General features: G+C 45.1%; 1 protein-coding gene across 1 annotated transcript in view; it reads left to right on the forward strand.

The window, feature by feature from the left end:
• Positions 1 to 23972: 23972 nt before the first annotated feature.
• ELOVL5 (ELOVL fatty acid elongase 5) overlaps positions 23973 to 25186 on the forward strand; it is a 40113-nt gene continuing 38899 nt past the window's right edge. Inside the window, exon 1 of the mRNA XM_027725356.2 lies at positions 23973 to 24006. The gene's annotated coding sequence lies outside the window, so the exon portion shown is untranslated. The remainder of the gene's footprint in view (positions 24007 to 25186) is intronic.

Consider the following 25186-nt stretch of genomic DNA (forward strand, 5'->3'; position numbering starts at 1 on the left):
AAGAGTTTGGCAGTGTCTGTGAAGCCTGATGGTTCAAGGGATATAAGGCTGGCATGTAATTTGGGATGGAAGGCCTTTTTGTGTTTGCAAAATTTTATCTTTAAAGAAAATTCAAAAAAAAAAAAAGCTTCTCTAATTTTAAGCCACTCCTTCCAATTTAGACATTTGCAAGTGATTGCCAAGGAATGCTTTCATATTCTTAGCTCGTTTCTTTGGCATGCAGTAAGGCAGGCAGGAACTTCTCTGTGTCTGGCTACCGTGGAACCGGTTTTGGGTATGCAACTGGCAACTCTTTTCTAGGCTAAAAAAGCCTAGCAACTTCTTCTTCCCAAGAAAAGCTAGAATTTCCATCCTCCCTCTGCTTCTCTCTGTGTGGCAGATAGAAACAAAAAAAAAAGAATGCAGCATTTCTGAGGTAAAACAAAAATGGCCTCAGTTGAAATGTCAGGACTTAGTGCTGAGAGGGAGCTTCTCATGGTGAGGCTGGGAAGCAGCTGGGTTATGCAGCACTGTGCTGATGGCTGTGTCCTGCAGCCATGGGACAGCAGGTGAAGCTTTACATTGCTTGTGGCAGTGATCCTAACATGGACTTAGGCTTTTGCAGGCTTGCAGCAATTTTTTACCTAGATCGGGAGGGATAAAAGTCTGTTTATGTTGACTTTTTTTTCCAAGATGAGTTGAGGCATCAGACCCTTGCTCATTTGTTGTCCTCTACAAGGATCTGAGCTTCAGACTCATCTCACATTTGACCTCCAAGTTTGCCAGGCATCTCAGCACACAGCTCTCCAGACAGAGGAGAGCACCAAGAGACCTGTGTAGGTCCAGTCACTGCCCAAACCAGTAATGCCCAAGTCCCAGAGGGATTCAGTTTGAAAGGTAAGCAACAGGCAATCCACAAACTGCAATAGTGGTCACTTTCTGTTTTCTGAGAAGGGCTTAGCTTCAAAGTTCTTATTAGACCCCTGTGTTTAGGGCACTTCTAGAAAGTGGAAGGTCAGATGCGCTGCTGCCTCTGAGGGTTCAAGTCCTCATAATCTCCACGCAGAGTATCTAAGTCAATTCCTTAATGTAGTTTTTAAAGGGTTTCTGGTGGAGAGAGAGGACATGATGGAAATTCTCCACCCTCTTTATTGGACTTTGATACCACAGAGAACAAAACAGAAGATATTTGTAAATCTATGCATGAATATGCATTGTGCTGACATCTTCACTACTGTATCTCCTCTTCTTCCTGCCTAATCTAAAAACACATGAAACAGAGTGAGCAATGGCCAAGGCCAAACGGGAATTTTCAGAAAAATAGAAGGTCTTTTATAATAAGGGAGATAAAGTAAGTTAGAAATTATTCTCCTGTAAAATAGGAGTCTGGGGGGTGAGCATGATAGAGGTACATATAATTAAATCATTTAAGTAAATTACAGAATTGATCATTGCAAAATATGAAAGGGCTTGCCAGGCGATCAGTCAAATTAATGGAAAAGATGTGGCTACAGTAGTTAGCATAGTGGCATCATAATTGTCATTTTTATTATTGTTATTATCTGGTTTAATATTCAGTGTTCTGGTTACCATTGTCTGGGTGCCATCTCTGTCCAGGGAAATCCACACACACAGGCTGCTGAAACACGGTAAATATGTCAGGGAAGGATAATTTTGCAGTGGCTGTTTCTTGTGTTCTTTCTCTAAGCATCCACATCTGCCAGGAAGAAAATATGGGTTCTCTGGTCTAACTGAGTTATGTTCTTACAAAATTCAGTGTTACTTGGGAAGCAGGCATAGGAGAAAGGACAGACTTCAGCCTAGCAGGTAGGCATTGGGTTAGGAATCCTGGGCTTTGGGAGCTGGATCAGAATTCGAGCAGTCACTAGTAGACTACAGAAGAAGAGAATACAGGCTACTCAGAAGAGGTCCCCTAGCAGATAAACTCCCGATCACCAGCATGCACATGCCCTTCTCTGGTGGGAGCCTTGCCCATGCCTGGTGGCTCCTCCTGTGGTGGCTGTTGGTGGCTGAGCATGCAATTGAATTAGTCTTCAGCTTTCTGGGTGAGTCCTCTAAACAGCAGCATTGCACAGGAGACAGCTAAACCAGACGCAGCTATGTTACTCTGTTCCTTGACAGCCTGCCCAGCCCTCACAGCAGCCACACAGAATAGGTAGGTGCTTTGTCTCTTGGGTTGACTCAGGGCTCTCACAGGACTACCAACTACCTCTCTAACAGCCTTGACTAAGCAGGATATAAGGAAAACCGCAGTGCATTTTCAACTGTTTTGCTCCATGCTCCTGCTCTAGATGAACTGAGTCATTCATATCCTTTTCCCTAACTACTCAAGTAATGTATTAATCCATCTCTACTTGCTCTTTCTCATGCCCCAACTACCTTCCCAATCATGCCTTATAACCTGATTAATGGGTACAGGTCACATTTTGGGCAACACTGCTTTAACAGTTCGTTAATATTAACTAGCCACTTTGACAGAATTACTGGTTGCTTGGAACCATGGAACAGATACCTAGCTGTACCATTAGGTGGAAAACATTTGAGGCTCACATACAGTCCAAGGAAAGTAAACCGTCCTGGCTGGCCATGTATGCACACAAAACATACAGTTATCTTATTCCCTGCATGGTCCTAGCCCGAGCTGCCCTGCACACTGCAGGCTTGGCCTGAGAGTCTCACAGGCAGGCAGGATGCAGCCACGCTGCTCAGAGAGGGGGAGAATTTAGCTGTATGGTGATGTGGTTTAACCCCAGACAGCAACTAAGCCCCACACATCTGCTTGTTCACTCCCTCACCAGTGGAATGGAGGAGAGAATTGGAAGGGCAAAAGCTAGAAAACTCATGGGTTAAGATAAAGACAGTTTAATAGAGAACAGAAAAGCCACTCACTCAAGCAAAACATGAAATTAATTCACTGCTTCCCATGTGCAGGCAGGTGCTCAGCCATTTCCAGGAGAGCAGGGCCCCATCACGCAACCATTACTTGGGAAGACAAATGTCATCACTCCAAATGTCCCCCTCTTCCTACTTCTTCTCCCCAGTTTATACACTGAGCATGATGTCATATGGTATGGAATATCCCTTTGATCAGTTTGGGTCACCTGTCCCAGCTGTGTCTCCTCCCAACCTCTCATGCAACCCCAGCCTCTTTGCCAGCGTGGCAGTACGAAAAGCAAAAAAGGCCTTGGCTCTGTGTAAGCCCTGCTCAGCAATAACAAAAACATCTCTATATTAATCAACCCTGTGTTCAGCACAAATGCAAAACACAGCCCCATATCAGCCACTGTGAAGAAAATTACCCTAGCTAAAACCAGCACATGGATACAGGCTGAACTGGCCTTAAGGCGTGTTGGCCCCCTTGGACTGTTTTATTTTCTAGTGCAGATGTAGCATATGTGCCTCCCAGCAGCTTCCACTGGCAAAAATAGGTTATATCTACCAATTACACAGAATCACATCTTAAATTTCATGTACCCAAACATTTTCTTGGTTTTGCTACCAGACTCTCTACAGAACTAGAGGTATGTTACGCCTTTGTGGTTACATCCAGCAGTACTTGATGGTGCGTCACGTACTATACAGGACCAAAGGAGCCCTTCACAGATGAGGAGGCCGATCAAGCACTACAGCTCCAGGCAACAATGAAGCCTCAGAAATTTATGATTCAACCTTGTGAAAATGAAGCATCATTTGAGTCTCATATAACAAACGTTCTTTTTACACACACTGTCTTCAAGTCCAACTTCTCGTAAAACATCTGAAAGCTGCATCTTGACCTTGTGGCTGAAATAGGAAACAGATGTTCTCATGCATGGAGAGGGTCTAATATCACTGCCTGTTCCCTGTAGAGCGAGGGAACTGATTTGCTTTCCTGATAAAAGAAAGTCCAGTTCAAAAGCATAGCAATTTGAAAATTACAGAACAGAAGCACATAACAGTTGGGGTTGAAAGAGACCTCTGGACATCATTTGGTCTACTCCATGCCCCACTTCTCAACACAGGGTCGGCTAGAACAGGCCACCCAGGACTATGTCCCAGTGGCTTTTGAGTATCTTCAGAGATGGAGGCTCCACACTCTCTCCAGGCCACCTGTGCCAGTGTTTGACTACCCTCACAGTAAAAAAGTGTTTTCTTATTTCAGATAGAATTTCCTGTGCTTGAGTATGTTGTGTTTTGAGATTAGGCAGCCAGAATACTGCTGTGTGTGATGGAGCATCACAGGTCTGCTCTGAATATCACAGACTAAAAGGGATCTCAGACTAAAAGCAGAAAGAGATCTCCAAGCAATAGTTTGTTGGGCCTTAAATATTGCATCAGAAAGTTTGGAGAGGATGTAAGGAGCATGTCCTAATGTTTAGAAGGTGGATATCTCCAGGGAAGATGTCCCTACTCCCTGACTCCCTGCTCCTCTGTTTCTGGGTGTACTCAGGACCCACAAAAAATGCCAGCACCTCTGGAAAGCTGCAGGGTTGACAGAAGTTCACACCTCTTACTTCTGGTAGCAACCTGCAGCCAGGGGTAAGAGTGTAGCTGACAGCAGAAAAGCAGATCTTCCTTCCTCTGAAGGCCTGAGGTGGAATGAGTGGTGGAAAGGAGAAACATAGAGAGAGGGAGGAGCACAGAGGGGAGGATAAAGGACAGAAGACAAAGGAGTTTTAATGGGAGTTATCATGCTTCCTCAAATTTGTACATTCAAATCTGATTGTATCTGTAAATGTTTTGTGGGGTCTTTACCTGTGTCAGATGACAGACAGGTAGTCACATGAACAATTTGACTTTAGCTAATTCAGAACAGAACATTCACATCTCCTTATATTCCAAATTTGTGATAAGCAATATCCTCACATCCTCATTTCTGCTGATGCTTGTTTTCAGCTTCCAGTTTGGTACCCTTTTCCTAGATCATGTGCAGTACTTGGAGAAACCCTCCTGATCTTCTAAACACAAATGCCCTTCCCCTCTTCCTTCACAGGAATTTCCAGAGCAAGACATGTTTCCAGTGCTATTGACCTAATGCTTCGTTCCCCAATTTTGCCCTTATATGGCATTTGTTTAAAAAATATCACACCTCAAAGCAGAGATGGGTTACCTATGAAGACTGTGCAGAGCCATGCAAACCATTGCCTGACAGTAATGGATGTCCAGAGCATTTTAGATCAACATGAGACAGGCTGCTAAATTTGGGTTCTCTCACCTTTGCTATAAATGCAGAGTTACAGCACTGACGTTACCTCAGCATTACACAGACAATAAGTGACAGCAGAGAGTCATCCAGCAGGAGGGTTTTGCAATTGGAATGGGTAAACAGATTATCTTTTGTTGTTCTTGTCTGCTTATGCATTTGCTGGTGATGTTATATAACCTACACCCGCACTCAGGGTTTGTTTTAATGTATGAAGGCAATATCCTTAAAGTCCTTTGCAAATACATGGAATATATCTTGGGAAACAGTTTGGTTAACATTTTTAAAAGAAGAAGGCAGACCAAGAGTACATCATGCTTGCCTGCTGCCCAGTCCTTTTCACTACAGCAGATATTAGTATCAAATATGTGGAGAGAGAAAGCTGTTTCCGAAGAGCATTCAGCCCTCCTGAATGTTGCATTTGAATTGTGCATTTTAAAAGAACAGGGAAAGCAATAAAAAAGTCACAAAAAACTTAAATTTGATAAAAGCTTCACCCTTTATAAAATCTAGAAAGTACAGTAGGTGACTGCATCTAGGCCATGTCCTCAATAGTCCCTTTCGCAGAAGGTGTAAGAGAATGGCACAAAATATCAAATTACTGCAACAGAAGACAGTGGTTATTGCACTACTTACATATGTCCTTACATACACATCTTTCTGGCAAGGTAAAATAGCCTGCAGTGTATCCACATTTTAAAGCCTCTTTAAAGCCAGAGGACACAAAAGTGTAATTAGGTCATAAAGTGCTTTAAGTGGTCTCCTTAAATTAGTCTCATCTTCTGGTAGTTAAGATTAGCAAACAATGTAAGATTTTAAGGTGAAAACTACTCTTTTATGCTGTTTTCATAGCAAACCCAAAATTACCTCTTGCTGCAAGCTAAATTCCTTGTGGATTCTGGAAGAAAGAGTAAGAAATCAAGCACAGGAGTGTGCAGGCATTAGAGCTTGTTCTTGTACTTTCAGTAAAGCCCTATGTGGATGACAAAATATATCTGTAGTTATCATCGTGTGTTTGGCTTCTGCAATTCCTGCAGAAGAAATATTGCACTAGCATATCCTTGGTAATATTGTAAAAAATCACAAGAACAGCTCAGGAATATTTCAGCGTTAATAATACTTTGTGTTTGTCTAACAGGCTTACTCAGTGACCTCAGAGCAAGCATTGAACTCTACAGCTGGGAGGGGAAAGTGGAAACATGGCTTTTGGGAGAAATACAAGTGTGCCCTGGCCATGCCTGGCTGTTTGCCACAGCTGGAGAATGGTTTGCTGAAGAAGACGGAAAGTGCCATTGCCATTTTCCCCCAGCAAAGTATTAAAACTTTTTCTCCCTGCTACCAATGCCACTGGTTTTGAACATGCATTGAAAACAATCTGTTCTTATGGATTTAAAAACATACAGTTTGCTTTATCGATAGCTGGAATAAATCTATTTAGTTTTTCTTCTTTATCAGACATGGCTCTATTTAGGCTTATGGTCATTCATGTTCAAACCAGAATTGTTTTCCCTTGTGTTTCCCACTTTTTTTTTTAAAGCAGTTGTTCCTCTCTAATGGGATAGTAGCAGAAGTAAACCAGCTTCCACGTGTTTAGAAACAAAGGAACAATGAAACATTCAGCCAAGCTTGCCTCAACAGATTACTCTTTTTTTATACTTTCAAGGCAATTTGCAACAGGAAAACTGCCCGAGAGCTCAAAGGATTTGGGAGGAGGAGCTCTGAATAGCAACTGTGACTCTCCTGGTAGATTAGGGGCCAGATTCTCATCTAATCTCCTGGAAGTTGTGCAACTGCCCAAACAGAGCCAGTAGAAGAATTTGGTCCCTTTTCTTGTAGTAGTATGCTCAGGGTAAAGCACTGTGATTAATGAGTTACCATTTGCAATCTGGACACGCTACAGCGGCTCCAGATTTCTCATCAGCATAAGCAAAATTCAAGACACTTTGCTTGTGGTCCTGGGGAGAGGTGGAAGAGCAGAGCAGGACCCAAGCAGGCAAGTGCTAGGATTTTGGGAGTCAGTGCAGCGGAGGCAGGTGGCCCATGGCTCCCCTGGCTTGCTGCCGTGGGCTGCTGCTGAGCCTTGCTTGTAGCATGGATGAGTCCTGCCCTGCCTTTGCCTGTGGCAGTTGTGACAGAGGACTAGTTATTTACATCCCTCCAGCCAACAAGTTTTACATCATCAGCCCGCAGGCTGACAGCAAACAGGCGACGGAAGCAGTCACCTGGGAAGCTGCCAAGGCACTTTGTCAAATTTCCTGCACTTACACTTCCTTAAATACTAGGTAGCACTTATATGGGATTTCTTCTGTCTGGAAGCATATAGCTCTTAATAACGCTACATTTTGAACCTTGAAAGCAATTTCCAGTTGTGTGATCTGAAACCACTGCAACATTATTAACCACCTTGCTCTAAGATATGAAAAAAATGACGGAGGTAGAGGGAGGAGGGCATCACCTACATGCCTTCAGTCGGGAGCTGCAGTCACGACATGATGTGAAGACATCTCCCCAGCACTCCTAGGACATGTAGAAAGATATCAAATTCAGTTCAAACTGCTGAAGGTAATTTCAGCCAGCAGTTTGCAATCATGTGGGCTGGAAAACCGCCCAGATGATGATTAGCACTCTACAAAAAAAAGCACCAGGGATCAGTAATGATGAGGGCTTTTTAATGAGCTGCTGCTGGGCTTGGAGCACAGGGTGCTGTGTTTCCTACCATGCTCAGCAGCTCTCCCACCATTTGCCCTTTGCACCATGACCAGCTGGTGGTGACAGCCCCTGGCATCTTTCGCTTATGGTCTTTTGCCTTTCTTTGGCAGTAGGAGGATTCAGGTGCTTGGTGAAGCCAGGGAGATGGTTGGCCTTCAGCTGGCTGGACTGCTGGTGCTAGCAAAGGTTTCCAAGAAAGTTAAGCTTACAACTTCTGTTGTTGTTTTAAAATAAGATATGGTTCTGGGGTTTGCCACCAGAGCATTTCAAAAACAGAATGTTACAATAGATTTTATGTGAATGGCTGCATTCTTTACAGTTCTACAGTTTATTTAGACTGTTCAAAATGTCACCTTCTTTTCCAGGCAGCATTCCCTCGTTACCATATCTTCAAACCTTACCCGATTTCTTTCTGCTCCTCAGCTTTCCTCTTAAGATAACTTCCTTTTGTTTTCTTTCCAGTGTTCCATCAGCTTTCAGTTTTACTTTCTGACCTTCCTTTTTGATTCTTTTTCTCAGCTAACTAAACTGATCAGCCAACACCATAAATATTTGTGACTTTAGTGATACCATGTAATGTAAAAAGGAGGGAGGCACAGGAAGGAAGTACATATATTTAGAAGAAAAAGAGGATGTTCCGAAAGTATCTGCAGAGAGAGGCCAGCAATGCTGGTATTGGTGTTGAAAAAAATTGCATGTGCAATGGGTGAATGATTTTATGATCTGGTTTCATCTGAGGGATTAAACTGTTCTGACAGAGGAACTTTGGTCTTGACCACAGAGATCAGTCTGTTCTTAATTTAAGGTGCAAATACAGTGCGAAGAAAGAGACTTCTGTGTTCCTCTGGTGAACAAGGCTCAAACACCCCTGTGCTGGGCTGTAAGGGTGCACTTAATAGTCATGATTAGAAGAGCATAGATAATTAGACTGGAAGAGACATCAGTCAGTGGGACAGTCAGTAGTGGTAGAAAATCCCAAGTGGAGACTCATGTTACTAACACGAAACTGACCCGCACACAGGTGAGACCAACAGATTAGGTACTAGAAAAGGATGGAGGCAATTTGGGTCCCACCACAGTCCCAAACTTCTATTTGACTCATGTCCATTGAGCCCCAGCCAACTACCCTTCCCAACAGGTAAGAGCAAGTCTTACCTGTGGTGCTGGCTGAGATGCTGTGCCAGGTATGGCATCAGGACAGCCATGTCTAGCACGGGCTGCTAGAATTAAAATAATTAAATTTAAATTATACCAAAAATCTGGACCGTTGAAATACAAGCAGAGACTTGTCACTCTCTTACCAACCAAAGCTTCTGCTAATGATACCTACTGTACAAATACTGTGCTCAGCAGAGGGAGGAGGCTCTGAATAATGCCACTGATTTTCTCCCTTAAGGTCCAGAAGGTTTGCAGAAGTCTCATAAGATACTTCCTTTCCAGCCCTTATTTTCCGTTTCAAGACTACGCTCAGAACTTTGCCCCTCCTGTTCATTTCAGGAGCCCTGTGCTGCCTTCCCATCTCCACCATGCAGCCCAGAGAGATTCTTGCTGTGCCCTGGCACCACTTGCCTTGAACATCTCAGCTAAGGCTAAAGCAGTGTGAAGAGGGCATGACATGAATAATTAGTCCCTACAGATCTGCTGGGATGTTATCAGCAGTTCAAGCTGCACCCTGGGCACCTCCCCAGGCGCTCCCAGAAGAGGAGGGAGCATTGAACCAAGCCAAGCCCAACCTGTCCCTGCCTTTAACCAAAACTTTTGGCCTCACCAGCAAAAAACATGCCTTGAAGTACCTCAGGGAGTGGCCTGCAATGGCACATCCTGAGGCAAGAGGCTGTGAGGCAGCAGTGACTAAGCTGTGGAAAACAAAACACAAGCTTCCCTGAAGGGCTGGGCCAAACGCCCGCACCTGAGTCACCGCAGCTGCCCTCCAAGCAGATACCATGATGGGAGCGCTGCTCCCTGCATCGTAAGTCCGCTGGCAAGCACTGACCTACAAAGCCAGGGTGACCCTGCTCTCCAGCCATCATTCCTGGTATCTGCAATTTCACTCATCTGCTTACAGTTTTTACAGAATGAAGAGGTGTTCTCCAGTGGATAAAACAGAACTGAGTGCAGAATTTGTTTTTTTCCCTTAACAAGGGATGTTTTTCAGATAAAATAGCATTTAAAAGGGGAACATGATAGCTACAGGGTTTTTAATAGCTTTTACCCAAAGTGATGTAATTAGTCATGATCCAAGAACAGTTTGCCACATGAAATCCAATTTCTAGTCATCATGTAAATCAATCTGAGGCTCATTTCTTTCTGTTGTTAAAATCAATGGCAATTTCAGTTTAAGAAGAAGCTGAGCTTCTGTAAAAATATAAACCAGACCTTTCCCTCTTGGCCCTGCTCTTTTTAAGAAAAGAAACCCACCAAATCTACACCATGACAGTTTCCCTCTCTTCTAAATATACATTTCTAAATAGGTTTCAAAAAATACTTCACTCTTTTCATATGACATTACCCATCGAGGTGCTTCTGTGACGTTTTAACAACTTTATATGAATTTCCCAAAGTACATAGGACAGGACAGCTTTCTTGTAGGTGGTGGTTTTTCGTAGCTGTATGACTCTGGGGTCTCTTACTCTTTGCATCATAACAAGCCTCAGGAACATTCCTGATACTCTAGGAAGCAGATCCACCATATCCCACCACCTGTGGACACACTACAACTTGCAGGGGCCAGTCATGGCACTAATTTGCTCTAAGGCTTCATTGACAAATAGAAAAAATGACTGAGCTGAGAGAGGTCTAGTCAATACAAGCTGTTGTAAAGCTACTTTATTTCAGTTCTAATTGTACAAGATCTGACAGCATGGTTTTCTTCCTCCATGAGCATTCAGTCAAAGAAGGAAAACTAATGTAGAGAAATAAACTGGCAAGGAGGGGGAGGGGAGAAAAGAACACAAAAAAAATAAAATCAGAAAATGTATTGTCTGTTTTCGAGACGTTCTAGGAAATTAAAGCAGAAAAAGAAGTCAATATTTTCAAAGGTCTGCTTGAAACAAGAGGTGGAAATGAGAGGTCTAATCCAAGGTACCTTCTAGAAAAGGAGACCATCAGAAGGAGCAAATTGTGGTAAGCATGTAGCACCCATACCTGCATCTGCCGTGACAACTGACACAGCAGTTCCGTGATCTCTTAATCCAGCACAAGCCCTTACTCAAAATGGAAGGGATGGTCCAGTCTTCCCCCTGCTCCCAGGCCTCATTCCCATCCTCTCCCTTGAACCCACACTTGACCTTTAAAAGTCATCTAGTCCAACATCCCTGTAGTGAGCAGCAATGTCTTCAACTAGATCAGATTGCTCAGAGCCCCCTCCAACCTGACCTTGAGTGTTTCCAGGGATGGAATATCTCCCAGCTCTCGGGGCAACCTGTTCCAGAGTTATACTTACTCCACAGCTAGGCCTACACAGCCACTTATTCCAGCCCCTTTCAGCCCCTGGCATCTTTCAGTTACCAGGACACCCATGGAAGTTGCTAGTTTTCAAGGTAAGCAACCCATCTTACTGACCTGTGGCCTGCTTGATGCATTCTGGGGTTTACCAGGAATGAAAATTATACACATACAGTCCACCAGGCAAAAACTGAGTTTAAATAGCCAAGCTTCATTTTCTTAGAAGCCTTTACCCCCTGTTTAAGATAAGCATCTGGACAACAGGGTCTTTACTGCACTCTACCCAGGCAGGTTGCTGACACAGTTCCACATGTGGGCTGTTAGGTGCATGATGCTGTGCTGTGCTCAGGAACTAGGGATGAGTATTTTAAAAAGCTAATGTTATGCACATCATTCATTTTGGAAGCATAAGCTTCCCCTGCTGATTCATGTCAAATCAATTCTACATATCGTATAGTACAACAATGCAGTAAGAAACACTGATTAATGTATTAAACACAGATACCAGTCTGTGGTGCTAATACACACAGAGTAGAGTTCAAAGCCTTCCATCCTGCCACCCCTGGGGACAGTCATCCTCTTAAGCCCCAGCACTGGGAATGCTAAGCCTCCTCATCAGAGCGATGTTCCAGAAGAAATCAGATGACTGCAGCTTTTAAGTCAGTCTGGCAGAGGCTAAGGTTGAGGAAAGGACAGAGGAAAGGCAAGCATAATATCTTGAAATAAAACTCAGGGTCCAAGCATTACAAAGCAACCTGTTGGAAGCAGGAGGAGAGGTTAGTAGTCTTGCCCCCATGGGAACTCCTTGTGGGTTGGACAGGACATCGTTGCAGCAGGCATAGTGCAAACTCTGCTGAGGAAGAGATGCGCTGCCTCAGCCCACCTTAGGGTCCAGCATTGCAGCTTCAGTGTCAGAAACCAGCCAGCTTTATTAACTGAAACCTACTTTCCTGCTTTCCTTTAAAGAAAACAACTCTCCACTATCAAAAGCGGGAGTTGGGCTCAGTTAGTTTTCTGATCTTAATGGGCTTCACGCTGTTACTGTTATTAGACAAGCCTTTACCGTGTGGGTGGAAGCAGAAAGTCTGCCAAGAGCTTCAAAACTATGTAAAGAATGGGGATTTCTGATGACAGCCTCTGATGACGAGTCTCCTGCTACTGCATTCGTGAGAACAGGGCAGATGTCTGAGTTCTGAGCTGCCTTTCTCAGTCATTAGTGCTCTCACTGCAGGGCTGGAGCAAAGATGCGACAGTTATAAAAAGTGACGTGATCAATGATCCATACAAGGGATATAACAACTACCTTGTCAAAATGATACGAGGAGGAGCGTTTATAGCAAAAAACAAATAGGCCTCAATGCCTTTTTTCCTCATAAAAGTAGGTTGAAGAATCCAAGATCCATCAAAGCTGGCAGCTCATAGAATTTGGCAGCAGTTCAAAGCTAGAACCTCTTGTCCATGCTGTGCAGAACTTGCACTCGGTATCTGCAAGAGGTAAGGAACAAGGAGCAGGGATATTTCGCACAGAATAAAGGAGTGAACTGGCTATTCTTCCCGAGTTTCAGAGGATACTCTATGCAGCCTCCAACACAGAAAATACACATATTCAATTAGAATAAAAGATAAAATATGAAATAAAATAAAAAAAACCCCTGATACGTAAGGCTGGCAAGTGGCATAAAGGAATTATGTAAAAAAGAAATACACTCCATTGAGCCTCTAATGCTTCTCCTGGTACGTAATTAAAAGAGAAGAAGAGCTGTTTACAAAGACCATCCATATGTGTTAAGTTCACATAAAAAAAGCTCTGTTCAAGAGAAAGGTGAGGAGGGTGTGAGGATATCACCTATACTGGAGCTGCAGCTTCTAAGTGGTTTTTCTCAGTGATAAGAGCATCTGGAATTTAGCGCGTTGCAGCAATAAGTAGGAGCTCAGACAATTTTTAACTTCTCTAATTATAGCATGTTGGTAGCGATACTATAATTATGAGGACAGAGGCACTCTCATATATATGCCTAGAAGAGCTCTGCCAAGGGGAGCTGGTAGCAGCAGTAACTGTCCTCGGTATACACTGAACTAACTTAGTTCTTGTTAAAATATATGTAAGGGCTCAGATGCCTGCAGCTGACCAACATCCTTTGCAGGAGTGGGAGCTAAAAGCTCTCAGTCCGCAGCAAAAGCAGAGCATATCTTTGATCTGCAAAGGTTTAGGCTGATATACTTCATTTCTCATTTCCAACAGGAAGTAAGAGCACAAACAACTTGATTCTCTGATGAAGTAATGTGATAATTCATTGAAGAGCAGTAATTTGGCATTTCTGAGTTCCAGTTGTTTTGTCCTGACACAAGAGAAGCCATCCTGGAGATGAAAGGCTCCAGGGACATCCCAAAACAACCATTCCCACACAGAGGTGGGGGTAGCAGTGAACAAGGCACAGCAACTTTCAACTTCAGAAAAATTCAGTGCATAAAATTACTCCAACGATAAAATAAAAACAGCCTCTAGTCCAATCATACCAAATATCTTCCTTTTAAAGGACAAAGAGACTAGTACAAGAATAAAAAATGCCTCTAAATTCAACTAGATACAAACTTAGTATTTAAAGTCATCAAATCATAACAGCTATTAGACAGTGATACAGCCAACCAGAAAATAAGATGAAGTTCAGAAACAGAATCTTTTACCACAGAAATCACCAAAAAAAAAAAAAATTAAATTCAAGAGACAAAACTGTAACAAGGCCCAAAAAGAGGAACTTGCCTCATTTAAAATGGAGTTATGTGAGAGAAATAAGGACAGACAAAAACCAAGGACTGGATCTCATAATTTCAATACTTTCATGAAAGTGGTTGCTTACAGATGTGGATGTACTAGACTTCTACTCAGGGAAGCAGTCAACACAACCCACATCATATCATCAGCACCCTGCAGCTGAATAGGATGGACATGGATGTGAAAGGCCAGTACCTAGTTTATGACAATACTGTAATCATGCCATCCTCCTTTTCAAATAGAGCAATAAATGCAAAAAACTCTAATTATTGTTATTCGGGCTGTTCAAGTACCGAAATGAAAATTTGTGTCAAAGGACTAGAAACAAAAATTACGGCAGAGAAATAAACAAGCTTTAGCAGACTGCAGCTTGGAAACACTATAAATGGAAAAAATTATGAAAGCAGGAATTTGGAATTAAGATTATAGACCAAATTATTTACCAGAGGCACAGGACGTATGTTAGGTGTCATCAAAATAGGTGTAAGGCTTAATTAAAAAAAAAAAAAAAGTAAAACTAAAAGACAGGACTGTAAACTCAAATGCATTTATTCATAAAAGAAGAGTCTTTGGAGAAATGTCACCTCAGCAGCATGAAAAAAAATAGTTTTGGAAACAAACCCAAGCATATTAAATATTTTTTCATGCTGAAGTCATTGGTAGATACTTTGCTTAAACATGGTTGGAGGAAGGCACAGGATTCAAGAAGAAATGAATGAAGAAATGAAGACTGACCAGAGCATTGTTTTTAATATAATTTATTTTCAAAAATGTCAGTCAGGCTTGTTTCTTTGAAGAGCAGCAGTACCCGGCCCCCAGAGACGGCAGCTTCTGCTCCAAGCAAGAACTCATCTTCTTTCCCAGGACCCCATCACGACCTCCTGTGGACTTTAACATGACTTTGGTTGGCAGGCACAGTCTCAACATATACACTTGGGATGTGGGAATCTGTGTGGCTGGGGATGTTCTTTTTGGCTGCTAACTTTGCACAACAGGAATAGTTTAATATCTTCAGATATGCCTAGGAAAATCTCACTAGGCTTTAGGGTGAGGGAATGGATTCATCTTTAAGACATTTCCATACCCTTCTCCTATCTCCTGAATATTTGAGGTGTACTCTGCGTGCACACAGTGGGAAAGAGTCCCTGCCCTGAGTTTACAGTGTAAGTGGTCAAAACAAGCAAAGAATGAGGGAGGAAGAGAGGAATATCCACCATTATTTATCTCAGTGTCTACCTACATCCCGTATTGTTCACAGCTGAGAAAAAAATGTGTTCCTTGGAGAAAAAAGCCAAACCAGCTCTCCTTCCTAGGGAAAACCAAACTACTTTTCAACTAACAAGAAGTAAGCTTACGTTAAAATACCTCCTACACAAAACCTGACCTGGATTGGTTGCTATCAAAGATTATTCCCAATAGCTGGCAGTGTGCTGCTGGCAGCTTACATTTGAGGAACTGACACAGGGTGCCCTCACAGTTCTCCTGAGGACAGCAGCAGGGTTGGAAATATCAACAGCAGTCACTGCTTTGGGTGGTTCACTTTTCAGCTGCACATCTGCAGAGGGCTCTCTGAAGATGATCAGTGAGAAAGTGAAAAACCCTAAAACACCAGTTATTTTGAATGTTTAATCTTTTTCTTGGCTTTTTTTTTTCCAATTGCCTGTAAAATATGTTCCCAGCCTTCCTTTTTCCCAGGTCATGTGAGTGGAGGTCCAAAGAAGATTGCAGAGGCCAGAAGGTAAAGGTAGGTTCTGCCTTTCCAGGTGAGAGCTGGGACAATCTTTAGAAGTGGAAAAGGATATCTGAACACTTTATATCAGGTAAAAAGGTTACTCTCACCTTAGGACATGGGCTGAGCAAGCAACAGAGACAGCATGTTGGATTTGCAGGTTCTCCTGGGAAGATGGGCAGTGGAGGGCTGAGTGTTGTGTAACGAGGCTTCAGTATCGTGCAGCCAGGAAGGCAGGCTGCAGGCTGGTCTGAACAGACAGTGATCCCACAGTAAAACAGATTAATAAAATTTTGGAACATTTAGGATGTCCCCCCAAGTTCCTCAAAATGATCATCTCACTCCATGAGGATCAGCACGGCCAAGTCAGATATGGCAATGCACTTTCTGAGCCCTTTCTAATAAAGAATGGTGTGAAACAAGGCTGCGTTCTTGCTCCAACCCTTTTCACAGTCTTTTTCAGCATGATGCTCCAAAGGGCCACAGCAGACCTCGATGATCAGGACGGTATCTACATTCAATACTGTACTGATGGAAGCCTATTCAACCTAAGGCAACTGAAGGCCCACACTAAGACCTTAAATCATCTTGTCCGGGAGCTGCTTTATGCTGATGACGCCGCCCTTTTTGCCCACACAGAAGCAGCTCTGCAGCGTTTAACATCCTGCTTTGCAGACACTGCTGAGCTCTTTGGGCTGGAAGTCAGCTTAAAGAAGACAGAAGTTCTCTATCAACCTGCACCTCAGGAAGTCTTCCATCATCCCCATATCACCATTGGCCAGTCAGAGCTTAAATCAGTCCAGCAGTTTACTTACCTAGGTAGCCTCATCTCCTCGCATGGTAAGATCGACGGAGAGATAGACAACAGGTTAGCAAAGGTATATAGTGCCTTCGGAAAACTCCATAAAAGAGTATGGCGTAATAAACACTTGAAGAAAAGTAGCAAGATCAGTGTTTACAGAGCCATAGTGTTGTCTACTCTCTTATATGGATCTGAATCATGGGTCATCTACCACCACCACCTGCGTCTCCTAGAACGCTTCCATCAACGCTGCCTCCGAACAATCCTAAACATCCACTGGTCAGATTATGTGACTAATACATCTGTTCTAGAACAAGCAGCAGTCACAAGTATTGAGGCCATGTTCCTGAGAACACAGCTGTGATGGGCAGGGCACGTCTCAAGGATGAAGGACCATCGCCTCCCTAAGATCTTGCTTTATGGTGAACTTGCCACTGGCTGCCGCATGAGAGGAGCCCCGAAGAAAAGATACAAGGACTCCCTGAAACAACATCTCAGCCTTGGTCATATTGATCAACATAACTGGTCTACTCTGGCCTCCAATCAGGAGGTCTGGAGACACACCATCTATAACGCTGCTGTTTCCTTTGAGAACGCACGCAGGATCACTCTTGAGGAGAAAAGACAATGCAGAAAGAATCGTGTCTTGCAGAATATACAACCTAAGGAGTCTTTCTGCTGTGCCTTTTGCAATCAGATATGTCTATCTCGTATTGGCCTCATAAGCCACCAGCGTGCTTGTAACAAACGTGGATAGAGCCTTCCTAAATCTTCGTTCACGAAGCCTAGCCATGAAAATTGTATACAATTGTTTTAACTCAGGAGAAACGTCCAGGTATAATGGTTTTCTCAAAATGCAGAAAAGATTTTCTGCGACCACTTAAGGCTGAAAGAGGAAAGGAGTTATATCAGGATCTGAGTGCTCTGTAGGGAAACAGCCGTCTCAAAAACATGACTGCAGTGATGACTTAATAACTGTGTTGACTATCAAGTAAGAGTTGGCACTATGAGGTCCAGCAACAAAGCAGATTGAATGAATTAAGTACTTGAAAAATTCCAATGCAGAATGACAACCATCCAGATTCATGCATGTGTTTTCAGACAATCAGAGCATTTACAAAAATACTTTTTTGCATTAAGACAGCATGATTTACTGTGCCCTCCAAGCAGTAAGACAATGTTTTCTCTCCACAACAGGATTATCTCAAACAGTTTATACTGTCTGTGATTAAAGACAAAAGGATAGGGAGCACGACACATGAAGAGGGATTGCAAATGCTGCCCTTAACTGCTTCTCAAACCAGAACATCTAACACTCTTAATGGAAATACAGGGTTGTACTCTTACCAGCTCCCTTATACTGAGTAACATGACAGCTCTGAATCCCAGTTCCAATAGTTTTGAGACAAAGCAGAAAATTGGTGACAGGCTGCTGTGGACAATGATGGATCTATGGTGATTTGGAAGAACGCGCATTGTTTTGAAGGATTAGATGTCGTAATCTGCATAGTAAGTCAACAAGAAGGCACCTTAGCAGGAACAGGCAAGGAACAAGCATCCAATTACTAAGGCAAAATAATGCAGCTCATACTTGATTCACCTACTGTGATCACCATTATCTTTTATAAAATCACTCTATTGCAGCAGAAACTGCTCGAAGTGATAACACACTTTCCCCTTTGAAGAGCTCCTACTCTTAAGTGCAGATGCATCCAAATTGTGAGGGGAACATCCAAAAGCAGGCAAGGAAAGAGAGAGGAGGGCTGGGCTCACAGAGCTCCCTGGGGTCGCAGCAGAGCAGTGGGACAGAGGTGTACCAGGGTGACCTTTACATCCTACTCCCTCCCTGTCACTCTGCAGCCACCAGTAAAAGCCCAGGGCTAAGGTGGGTTGTGTCTTGCACCTCTCCAGGAGGAAAGTTATGGTTTGAGTACAGAGTTATAAACAAGACACTACTGATTGCCACTTCTACTGCAGATATTGAAAAAGAGAAGACAGACTGAGGAGGACACATGGGCACTACCCACATGTGTTAACTGAATTAACCTCCAGGTGCCTCTGGGTTAAGTGACCACTTTCTTCATGGCCATTTTGGAACTACCTGGCTCCTTTACTACTTGCTTATCAGAAACACCTTGTTATTCTCTGTGCGTCTTCTCCCAGCAGCCACAGCAGTGCTATAGGGGCAAAACAGTTGGTATATATAGTGGCTAGATTCCTGGGGATTGTTATTTTCTCAGCTTGGGTCATTAAAGCTTTAGCAGCATTGACAAGGGTGGACATTAATCATGTTTGTCTCTCTGAGATTATGAGCGCACGGTGAGAGAACATACTAACACCAGTGACAGAGAAAATTCCACAATTATTTGGCACGAAACAAAATATTTTGGTCTTGTGGGATACTCTTGGGGTAAATCTGGCTCTTAAAATACACTGCAAGTTTGGTGAGTCAGTGTGGGTTTTCAATTCTATTTAATTATTTGCTTACAGCACTGCACGCTGCGGGGAGATGTGAGAGGAAGAGGAAATGCAGAAAAGTAACTGCCGTTAACATAAAATGCATAAAATTGGATTAAAAACATAGGGCTAAAAATTTGCTTCCACTCTAGCTTGTGAGAATTTTGTTCTCAATGGCAGAAAGCAAAAAACATTCTCAAAAGTTAACACCAGTTTGTAACATGATCATACCTCAGAACAGAGGGTTAGCGTGTTCACACCAGTTCTGTGCTGGAATCTCAAAATAGCAGTTTCATCCAGTCACTTGCTTCTGAGAGCTGCTAAGGACAACATTGTGAAGAAAACCTTGGTTGGAAGCTTTTTCTATGAAGATCAAGTATTTAAAAGTTAGACAAAGTTGTATAAACAGCATGAAGCATTTGTGGTCTGCACAACAGAAGAAAACACCATATTCAGAAGAGACAGATGCTGAAATTTCAAGCCTGATTCTTTAGTTCACTGATTAAGAACAGTAATCACATCCCACTTATCTCATTGATAAAGAGCATGGAGCTGCCACAGTCAACTTGGATGGATGCCAAGGCAAACCCAGGCAGAACTGAAAAATCCAGTTAAGATGACTGAGTGGCAAATGATGGTTATTTATTCTGTTCAATTTCTTAATTTATTTCTGGAAAAAATGGATTAATTTGTTTCTAATAAAAACAAGGACCTATTCATTACAGTAGGTAGGATTTCTAATAGATTTTTTAAAAAGAAGACAGATTTGGTAGCTCATCCCCAAAAGACCATTTGGGCTCACTTCCCTGGAACACACACTTCCTACCCCTTTATCCAGGCTGATTTCAAACACCACGCTGATGGGCCTTCTACTCCAAGCTCTTTCGTCCTCCCAGCGCTGTAGCCCTCACTGACTTTTCACCCTACTTTCAGTTGTTCCAGCTGTTCACCTCCTACCATACTCTCAAACACTAGCATCTAACCTCTTTCCTTTGATTACCATTGATTTAGTGAGGATAATCCTGTCTGCTGAGGTCTCTGTCACCTCTGCTGCTGCTGCCTAGACTGAGTCACTTAGAACTCAACTTGCCACAGTGCTGAGATTCTGCCTCTTCTCTCTCAAAAGGCAGGATTATAATAGTCATGAGACACAAGTAAAAATTAAATGCAAGATATAACTTATGTTACATCTGCCCTAGCAATCCTTCTGTCTAAATCTCTAATAATGTTTAATTTGTCCTTTTCTGAACCCCAGCCTCATTGATTGCACTCAGATAACGAGGTCTCTGAAGCCCATCCTGAGCAAATATACCAGCAGCAATTACATCATTGCTCGGTTAATAGGTCAATGGCAATGTCTTCACTCCTGGCAAACCCGCAGGTGCTCCAAGAGGACAGGGATGATGTTAGGACTGAGTACATCTGCAGCCCAAAATGACACTGGGCAGCTCCTATCCCTCATTAAATGCTAAACGTTTAGTGCCAAAACATTTGGTGTTGTTTGCTTAGTTGTCCCAAATGTGTAATTCTGAAATGACATTTCCCATTATGTGACATCGCTTTTGTTCTCTTACTGATAACAGCATGAGCACTTTGGGGAGGCCAGGAAGTAGAAGAACCAGCAGCCCAGCAGGCGGGCAGGGAGTCTCATGCTGGAGCTGGGCTGGTAAGGCCAAAACTCCCCCCAGCCTCATCCTTTCCCCCATCAGCAGCTGTATCTTACCTCTCCAGTGCCAGCTGCTTGATACCCTGGGCATACAGAGCCTCACTAAAACCCCACCACTCGAGCGAGAAAAGCAAGCTCCACAATGAAGGGAGACACAGCAGATACGTACCAGCCTCTGGTGGGCTTGGGGCACACTCCCCTTACTGTGGGACATAGCATGGGGACCAGGAAGCAGCACATCCATCTCCCAAACAGGGTGCTGCTCACTCCTCACCTACTACCAGCCTTTCTCTGCCTACACTCCCTATGTCCTGCTCCATCCCTTTTTGCATCTTAAGTTCTTACTTTTTATGTTTAAACAGCCAGATTGAGTCTTAATTATTTAAGCACCTTCCAGATTTAGAAAGTCATTTTGGCTGTGAAAGAAACACTCAGTGCAATCATCTCTCATCAATAAACCATGCAAACAAATGTGTACTCCTGTTGGGAAGGAACTTTATTTAACACATTGAAAAGTGTTTTAAATAAAGTGTGAAAGATGTGAAAAGACCTAATGGTTGTGATGTTTCAGTGAGGTCAGGACATCTTAGCTCAAGTGAGAAAAAATGGAACTTGTGTCTTATTCCACTAATTTCACTAGGACCAAGATGGCTTGACTTCCAAAACAATCTTGGGCAAAAGGCTTCCAGAAAGGCAAACTCACTTGAGAGTTGTGCTGGTTTTCACAATTTTTTGCTGGTTTTTTTTCATAAAGTGTTAAAACACACAGGCAAGGATTGTTGTGAGTGCTCACCCCTTACTGAAAACTGCTAAAAAGCCTCAAATCACAGACACACAAGGCATACAGAGGTTTGGTTCTTCAGGGAAATGAAGATTTGGGTTTTAAAACAAAAAGGGGGGGGAGAAAGCAGGCACAGCATCGCCAGTCGCTTGAGGGAGGGGATTGTCCCACTCTGCTCTGCGGCCTCACCTTGAATATTGTGTGCACTTCTGGTCATCACAATATAAGAAAGATGTTAAGCTATTAGAGAGTGTCCAAAGGAGGGCAACAAAGATGGTGAAGGGCCTGGAGGGGAAGCCATATGAGGAGTGGCTGAGGTCACTTGGTCTGTTCAGCCTGGAGAAGAGGAGACTGAGGGGAGACCTCATTGCAATTACCACTTCCTCAGGAGGGGAAGAGGAGGGGCAGGCACTGATCTCCTCTCAGGGGTAACCAGTGACAGAAGCCAAGGGAATGGCCTGAAGTTGTGTCAGGGGAGGTTTAGGTTGGAAATTAGAAAAAGGTTCTTCCCCCAGAGGGTGGTTGGGCACTGGAACAGACTCCCCAGGGAAGTGGTCACAGCACCAAGGCTGACAGAGTTCAAGAAGTGTTTGGATGATACTCTCAGGGACATGGTGTGACTCTGGGGGATGGTCCTGTGCAGGGCCAGGAGCTCGCCCTTGATGATCCTCGTGAGTCCCTTCCAATTCAGCATATTTCATCATTCTTTGAAAAAGCTCCAACAGAAACCAAACAGCATTCCTATTAACATCTTACTCTAATAAAGAAATTTTTTTTCTGGTGGTCTAGTGGTTAGAGTGCCTGACTCTCACCTCTGCGACCTGGGTTCGATTCCCGGCCCCCTGGGCAGGTGGAGCTCATCAGCCTTGGTAGGCAATCCACCTAAGAGAAGGTCACTCTAAACAAACCTACATCCTGGGGACCTCACTGCCACTGTCCAAGCTTTGCTCGGCCCCGGCAGATGAACCTCAGGACTAAAGGGTGGGCTCAGTTCAGCGATCGCTGTGTCTCACCTAAAAATCCACTGCGCAGGCTGGAAGGGTTAATGACCTTTCCCAAAAATCTTCACTCGCGAAGACTGGCCATTATCACTAATAAAGAAATAAGATTGAAGAACTATGGCACAGCCTCGATGTCTACTTAAGGAGCTTAAGGAAGATCATTTCTGATTCCACTGGGAAACACGCTGTGTTATTGTGTTGCCCATTTACAGCCCAGCATCACCTCTGGGGACTCTTTGCACACTGAGCTTTGACCAGGCGAGGTGAGGTTGCAATGCACTGCTTCAGCTAAATGACCATGGACATGGGACCAGTGCATTACTACTCCAAGAAGGGTACTGGACGTTGGGCTGGCATAGTTAGTCCTAATGGCTTCACCTATGTGCCTGCCTTCTATAGCCATGAGAAAGCTTCAAGAAACCTTTCTTACTCCAGCTTTCTAAAACTGCTAACTGCTTCCCATGGAGTGCAGAAACTTGATCCTAAATAAACCCTATGCAAATTGCTGCTTGACTCCTCTTCTTTGCAAAGCAAAGCTGCTCTTTATTTATGTCACATTTTCATTTAATTAGCAAAGAGATGGAACAAACTCTTGGGGGTGGAAAAAATTAAAATGTCACCTTTCGCCATGAGAGAGGGAAAGAAACAGACTACTTTCTTCCTGTTGGCCACACTAATGCCAAGGCACCCTCGCTAATGCCCCATTAGGGCCTCTTGGAGGTAATGAAGTGTCTGGAGAGGGTGAACGGGACTATTCTGCCTTTGCTGAGCATCCCAGCCACTGGAGAGGAGCCAAAGAGGATGCTTTGACATTCCTTCCTCAGACATCCGACACTGTGGGGACAGGCTTAACATACGCATGTAAATTACACAACAAAACGAGTGGGTTTATAATAGGACCAAATTAAAATCCTACCTAGTTACTGCAGCCAGAGCTTACATTTGAAAACTCTGTAACGCTGCAAAGCCCCTTACTTCAAAACACAGGAAACACATCAACTGTTATCTGCCTGGGGCCTTTAATGTAGGCCTGCTGCTCACTCATTAGGATAGTCTTTAATTACACGGTCCCATATCGTTTTTCACAGGGGTCCCCTTGCCTCCATGGCCTGGGCTGGAAGCCCTCCCGGCCCGAGGGAACCGCTCGCTGTTCCATGCAAGGTGCCGACTTGTTGGACGGGACCCGAAGCCGGTCCCTAAGCGGCAGGAACCCCGCACGGAGCCGCTCCCGACCCTCCTCCCGCCGCCGCACTGGCTCCCGGCACCCGTGACGTCATAGCGCCCCCCGACCGCCGCCCGTGCGCCCCCCGCGCCACTCTGACGTCACGGTCAGCCCACGGCCGCCCGGGGGCGGGACCCCCCGCCCCGCGCCCGCCCCGGCCCCGGCCCCGCCCCCGCGGCGCCGCAGCGGGACAGACCGGCCGGTGCCGCCCGCCGCCCCCAGCGCCGCCGCCAGCGCCAGGTAGGGCCGCGTCCGCGGCGGCAGGGAGGGCAGCGCCGGGGCTCCCCGCCCCGCGGTGGGATGCGGCGCGGCCTCCCGGGCCCGCGGGAGGATGCGGAGGACGAGGGGGGCGGTGTCGGGTGGGGGCCGCGGCGGGCGGGGGGTGCCGCTCCGCGGGGCGCGCAACAAGTGCGGCGGCAGCGCCGGCGGAGTGGAGCGTGGGAGGGCTCGGCGGCCGGCGGGGAGCGGCGGGGCTGCGGCCGGGGACGGGGCGGCAGTGGCGGGCGGGCCGGGGGAGGGAGGGGACGGGGCGGCGGAAGGGCCGGGGCTCTCGCCGGGAGCGTCTTTCCCCCGGTGTAGTTCGACAGCATGATGCAATCCCGCATTGCCATGGATACTGCATCCCGGGCGGCGGCAGCGCCTTCCGCCGTGGCGGGGCACGGGGCGGGGAGAAATAACGGGCAGGAAGGGAGGAGACCCCGCACCTCAGCCCCCACCGTCGGCTGTGGGCTGCCTCCTCGGGGAGCTCGGGGAGACCTGAGCGCTGCCACGGCTCCAGATAGAACGCCTGATCCGTTTTTTCCGGCGTGGCGGGTGTGCGAGGTGTGCATCCCGCAGCCCGGCCTTGCTGAGGGAGCCGCTGCCGGCGGGGGGAGCGGGCGGCGCGGAGCAGCCCGGCAGAGAGGGGCAGGGTGTCAGCGGAAGGGCTTGTCGGGCTCGGAAGGGAAGACTCCTTCTTCTCCTGCTTCTTCTTCCCTGAGCTCTTGCCCAGCGCCCCTGACCGCGTTGCTGGTTTAGGACTGGAGCCGCTGGCACGGTGGTTCCCGGGTCTGTGTGTGGAATAGGGCACATGCCGCGCTAAACCCGCGCCGTGGAGACGTGCGGTGCTTCCGAAAGGTGCCGGCCCGTTTGAAAATCTAGATGCTTAAAGGGTAAAAGCATTACGAAATGAGCGGAAAATGAAGGGCAAGCGATAGAAATGTGTCAGTATGTCAGATGCCTGTGCGGGGACTTTCTTAAAAACTTTATGACTTTGCTTCTATCTTTTCCATCTCCTGGAAGCCCTCGGGCACTCGCAGCATTAGAAGTCGGCAGTGCTCGGGGTTATGCGAAGTATTGTCTTGGGCATTTGATAAGTGTTTTCTCCTTCCTTGCCTGCACTTGCTGCTTTTCTGCCCTCACTCCCTTCCCCTGATTCCCA

The sequence above is a fragment of the Pipra filicauda genome, unplaced genomic scaffold (genome assembly GCF_003945595.2).
Source record: "Pipra filicauda isolate LSUMZ 115617 unplaced genomic scaffold, ASM394559v2 scaffold200_size1382263_pilon, whole genome shotgun sequence".
NCBI classification, from domain to species: domain Eukaryota; kingdom Metazoa; phylum Chordata; class Aves; order Passeriformes; family Pipridae; genus Pipra; species Pipra filicauda.